We start from the raw sequence: 6,625 nt of genomic DNA on the forward strand, positions 1-6,625 counted from the left end.
GCTTTAACTTTGGCTGCTTCAGGTGAGTCTGAGAGGTTGAGACTGCCGGCAGCTCGCCTCCGGAAGCGAGGTTCCATCTAGGTTTTAAGAAAATAAAATATAAGGAAACTGAAAAAATGTAAATATCACAGCAAGGAAAGATGATATTGACAAGACATTTGGTAACACATTGCTTAACCCTCAAGCGACCAAGCTATTTTAGCGACTAAAATGACCGACTGGGGTCATTTATGACCCCGCTATATTTTACACAGGAATGTCTACTTTAGTGCCTCTTTTTGTGCTTTCTTACCTATTCCACTCCACTGCCTTTTAAGATGGATATTCTAAAGTAACCTTCTGTAATTATTCATGTATTTTAATCATTTTTGACTCAGAGATAAAGTAAAACCATATGAACAATATGATGCATTGTAAGAACGCAATAAGATTTATTTAGACACGCTTTGTCTGCCACTTCTTTTAAAAGTTTATTCCTTTTGTTTCCTCAATAGTAAATCAAAAGTACATAAAAACAAAATCCACACAAACATCTTGTCTGTATGTGTGCAATGTAACATGCAGAGAAGTATTTAGATTGGGGGCGGCCGTGGCTCAGGTGGCAGAGCCGTTCGTCCAATGTAAGACACTTTACCCACCTTAGCTCCAGTGCTGCCACTTACACTGGTGTATGAATGTGTGTGCTGTGTAATGTTGGTGGTGGTCAGAGGGGTTGTAGGAGTGGATCTGCAGCCAGTCAGTCTGCCCCAGGGCAGCTGTGGCTAAAAATGTAGGTCTGCCAGCTACAGTGCACTGCAAAACACTGAAATATAGCGATTAGAGGTAAAAATAAATAAATAAAACTAAGGCCTACAATAGTGGAAAAACCTATACATCTTTCTGGGGTCATACGTGACCCCAGACAAGTTTCCATTGTCCTTGTCACACCGGTTGGCCGATCTCTACAAAAAACTATGAGCAGCTGTAGGACAAGTAGATTGACAAATTCATGGTAGGAAACATTTTTTGGATAAAAGATATAAAAACGGCAAATATAATTATATGGCTGGGGTCATAAATGACCCCACTGGGTCGCTTGAGGGTTAAGGCAGCTGTGTACATTATCTTACTCCCCGTTTTATTCAGTCAAGAATCATCTCTTAAGCTTTGTCTGACAGTATATTATGCTCAGTCTATGTATGCTACTGTAACATTCACATCAATCTGCAGAGTAACTGCCAACACTAACTAAAGCTACTAAGTCAATGTAGCTGAGGAAAAAAAGGTTTTCCCTCTAAAGCACAACACTGATATCGCAAAATGCAATAAATGCGTGCCTAATATGTACTTTCCACTAATCCGATATCTTATTTGCTCACTCACTCCTTCGTAATAAACTCAGTAACCGTAGCGTTATTAGGCAGTCACCGATGTCACATCGGCCACAAGCTGTTCATTCCAAACACGTGAAGGTTAAATAGACTGTACATCAGCAACAATGTGACAAACCGTGCATTATCCAAAACGCCTTACAAGACCAGACCCGACAGGTAACAGGACGAAGTAAACCTAGCGTTATAAAGCCGTCGGTAACGTCACACCGGCCACCAAAAGTGTCAGGTTAAATTGACTTTTCAGCAAGACCACTGTGACAAACGTTCATATTCGCACGGAGTATCCAAAACGATAAAAAAGAAAATCCGAAGTTTATACGGCGACGACGGAACCTGACAAAAACACGTACCCGCACACATCACATCGCTAGCTCTTTTAATTCTGTAGTTTAATATCACATTTTTAAAACAACAACTTACTTAGCTAATGAGCTCGACCCTCGGGCGGCAGGGAGAGCCGAGCCTCGCAGCAGGTCACAGACTACAGTCGTCTCTATCTAAAACTGAACGCGACGGGATTCGATCGGCCGACCTTAAAGTCTTAAGCGGGCAGTTTTAAACACTCGGCCACCGACAAGATGAAGTTGTGAGTGGACACAAATGGACTGCGTGAGCGATTACGTCACAGTCTGTGTCTGTCACTTGACTTCATGTTTCCACGTTTCGACCTGCATTTATTCCACAGGTTTACTTTTGTTCCAGTGAAAATTATCCATCAGCAGATAATTTGCACTGTAACAAAAGTAAGTCTGCACCCAGTTAATGGCAAACGTGAGTGGAGCTGTTGAAGGCAGGACAAGTGACTGTGACTGTGGAAGATGCTGGACGCTGGTTTCAGGTGGAGCTGAAGTGTCAGTGTGTGATCCACCGTCACCTAGAGAATCAGCAAAATTCATGTGCTTCCAAAAGCGTGATTAGTTTACGTGACTGATGTGTGATGAGATCCATAAAAGTGTAGAAATAGAAAAAGCTCTTATTGTGGTAATAGCTGCAATCGTGATTTCATGAAGCATTTTCAACAAGTGATTGAGCTCCATTTCAGAAACAGTCAGAACCGCTGGATGTTTCCGGATAAGTAAATATTGATTTTAAAAAAGAATAAATAAAATAAAGAACAAATAAAATGATTAATTAAAAAAAAAAAAAAAAAGATGTTTAGAGGGGGTGAGGGGGGAGGTGCCTCTACCTCACAGGTGTGATCTATTACAACTGAAAGTTCCCCGTTTCCACCAGCCACCTACTCCTCCCTACGGCCGGGGATTCGCCAATCCACCTTCGGTCCGCCGTCGGTCCACCTTCCTCTCCCTGCGAGCGGGAGTTCGCTTGACATCTTCAATCCGCCGTCCACTCCCTGCGACCGGGAGTTCGCCAATCCGCCTTCTTTTCCCTGCGGCCGGGAGTTGGCCAGTTTTCATCCACTTCAAGCGAGAAGTGTCCCTCTGGCACTTTATTTCAGTGATAATGTATGCTGGTGTGGTACAGAACTTCACTTGCTATAGGTCACACCAACCTCTAAATTCTCATAAAACAGTCCAGTGGTATATATAGTCAACTGACCGGATGTTCATCTCACTCATGGTTTTCACCAATTTTATGGAGGCATTTCCATGTGTGACACAATCTCCCAGGGAAACCTGACCACCCCACGGTGGTTTGACATTTTTATTTGCTTTAGTTTTCGTGTGAGCGGCTGGATTAGTTTAGTCTGAGGCTGCCCCTTGGAATTGTGGGTAACGCATATCTAATCTTCTGTATATATCTATGGTCAGCTTGTCTGGTAGCATCTCTGGCTGCTGTTGACCTTGTTTTTGGAGTAAGACACGGTAAGAAGATAAATACTTGTAACCAGTAGCGTTTTTGTTGTACGTTAAGTCAGCGACTTGTGAAGAGTTGTGTTTTGTCTTGTTTGAGCAGGTGATCCAGACGCGTTAGCTCGCTAAGCGGCTAAGTTAGCTAGCGGGCTAATTTACACTGGTGGCTAACTTACCGTTGAACACCCGTGTAAGTTGCTGCCTCAGCTCTCTCTCATGATTAGAATGAACTTCTCAATCTGTATTTCTCTGCTGTGTATTTTAGCTTTGAAAAAAGTTATTTCACTTTAAGGTTAGCTAAAACCCGTTCAGCTGCACTGAAGTTTAACATTCAGCTGGTTTGAATTAAACTGCCCTGAACTTAACATTGTGCAACATTACCTCTCTGAATCTCCATAATTTCATTTCAGCCATTGTATTTAATAATTATTGCATATATTTGTAGTAAAACATGAGTTAAATCATCTTACTTTTGGATCTGGAACTGCACACGCCGTTCATATTCAGGCACCTAACGAGTTCAACTTCCCTTTTTATGTGAGGATGAAGCAAAAATCTGAGTTCACAAAGAAAATTGTTTATAATTTGCGATACCTGTTATCTCTGACTGAGGCTTTAGTTTTCGTTGAGCCGATTGACACGTCGAAACTTTGTTCGGGAAGATTTCTCAGTAGCTCAGAGGACAGGCTGCTTTTTACACAACCTCGTAAGAGAATGTGTGTCAGTGCTTTCAGCAGAATTTAGAAGCAGCTGTGAGGTTGAACATTTCAGAGTCTATCAGTGTGTTTGTTTGTGGTCTTTCTGTTTCTAGGTGGAAGCTGAATTAGTGAGGATGACTCCTGCTCCTGCCATCTCTAAGCTCCTCACACATCTTTACCTGCACGTGAGGAAAATCCCGCCTGTAGAATGCAGGTATGTTTGTCATTATTATAAAAAGATGTTGACTGGTGACCTGTCAGAAACCCATCATACAGAGTCGGTCAAAATAATGTTTACACATGTCAGGAAAAGTAAAACTTGCATAAATATTTCAATACCAAATTAATTCAGACATCTCAAGATTAATAAAGGTTATCTTTGGCCTCTACAATTACAAGAGGTGCTCAAAGTGGAGGCCACCGGCTTCCAGACATTTCTGTTGTGTTGTAGACCAGTGGTTCTCAACCTTGTTCCTCAGGACCCACTGTCCTGCATGTTTTAGATGCTTCCCTGCTCCAACACACCTGATTCAAATGATCAGCTCGTCATCAAGCCTCTGCAGAAGCCTGATGACGAGATGATCATTTGAATCAGGTGTGTTGGAGCAGGGAAGCATCTAAAACATGCAGGACAGTGGGTCCTGAGGAACAGGGTTGAGAACCACTGTTGTAGACGTCACCCGCTGATGCTCCATTCATGAAGGTAATGCCATCTGTTGGGAAAACATGGTACAACAGGACACAGAGTTATGGTGATTTGATGAAAGTACCGATACAAATGAAATATTTATTTTAAAAAAATCTTTTACTGGTGTGTGCATGCATTATTTTGGCTGACTGAAATTAATGAGAACAAAACTTTCATTTAATTGTTGCTCTGAAAGCTTCTTCAGTGAAAACCGGCTGGCGTTCTGCTTTGAAACAAACTGCTGTTGAGGTCTGTGTTTTGAGGTTTAACTATGGAGGTATTTCAGGTGCAAAATGTTTGAACACCTGCAACATCGAATTTGTAGTTGTGTACATTGAATTTGTATGTGTATCAGCAAATATGATTTCCCACACTATGAGTTGTGTACTTGTAAAATAATTTCTTGTCGATTTTTTTTCTTCCCACAAACACAACACAAAAATACACATTCACAAAATCGTAATTACAGGTGCACAAATCCTTCTCTCCAAGTCACATATTTCAACACTGACATGCTCACATTTTGCACCTATTGTTGCAGCACACTAAGTGCAAAACATACTTGTGCACCTGTATTGTACGAAGTGACGTTGAGGTGAGAATTTGAATATGTGCAAATCTGAATGTGAACTTATGCAATAAGTATGTGAAATAATTTACCACGAAAATAGCTGTGTCCTCTAACACACGAACACACATTGCTACTTGCAACCACTCGAATCCTCCCCACGAGTCACACATTCTCTGTTTTCTACAGGTGCAAATCAGAAATCGTACTTCCGGTCCTGCTGAGATATTTGGTGCAAAGCTACAAAACGATCCGATCTGTGTATAAATTCTATGCTCTGAGATCGACAGACTTTTCGGCCAGTCAGAGAGACGCTTTGCCCGCCCAGCCAATCAGAGGTTTTTATTCCATCTGAGGTCGCTTTACCGACTTCCGGGTGTGGAATTTTACGATGGAGAGAGTGTCGGCTTTGATTTCAATGTACTAAGAGGAATGGATAAGTTGTTTGAGTCATTGGGAAATGCGCATTATAGAGATTAGAGCAGACCAGCCGTCCAAAACAAGAACTGCCTACACTCTCTCGTGTTCCAGGGCGGTGGTGACTCCGATGACCACTTCCGGTCTCAGAAAATGAAAAAACGGACCTTTTTTCATTTCTGTCTCTTACTGATTTTATTTTTTGTTTTTCTAAATATAAAATAAAAATCAAAGCTTTTTAAAACATTTCGTATATCCCTTTTTGATCATGAAAATGAAAAACACCTGGTATTTCAATTTTTTTGAAATCACGACTCATTTTTTGTTTTTCAGTTTCAGAGCAGAAAAATCCAATTGCCAAAAAATATGCACAGACCGACCTCCTATCATACTGTTGAACTAGTAAAGAAATTTGCATGTTTTTTTCTCAAGAAATATAACAGAAGGAAATTTACAGCAGAGATTTAAAAAAAGAAAAGAAAGCCTTCAGCATGACAGGTTCCTCTCACTAAATCTTTCATTTGCTGAGATAGTCAATGTCATGCCCCGGCCTCTCATTGGGAACGACTCAGATCAAAACATCAGTATTGTTGTTACCATTGGAGTTAATTACAAACCACTTTCATGAACAAATTTACTTTCTTGCGTACGTCTGCAACAGCTTAAATTTACTTCTGTGGCAGGCCTCAATTGAGAATTAAACTCTGGTGCTAGTCAGAAAAAGCTTATTTGAAAAAAAGAAATCCTGGTGCACTGTAGCTTATCACAGTGATTGTTTTGCACAGAAAGCATTGTAGCATTATTTAGACTACCATTCAAAACTTTGTGGTCACTCAGGCAATTCCATGTTTTCCATGAAAATGTATTCATGTGCTAACATAACCACACAGGGAGTTTCTAATCATCAATGAGCCTTTCAACACCATTAGCTAACACAATGCAGCATTAGAACACAGGAGTGATGGTTGCTGGAAATGTTCCTCTGTACCCCCATGGAGATATTCTATTAAATATCTGCCGTTTCCAGCTAGAAAAGTCATTTACCACATTAACAATGTCTAGACTGTATT

The sequence above is a fragment of the Acanthochromis polyacanthus genome, chromosome 16, assembly GCF_021347895.1.
Source record: "Acanthochromis polyacanthus isolate Apoly-LR-REF ecotype Palm Island chromosome 16, KAUST_Apoly_ChrSc, whole genome shotgun sequence".
Classification (NCBI taxonomy): Eukaryota; Metazoa; Chordata; class Actinopteri; family Pomacentridae; genus Acanthochromis; species Acanthochromis polyacanthus.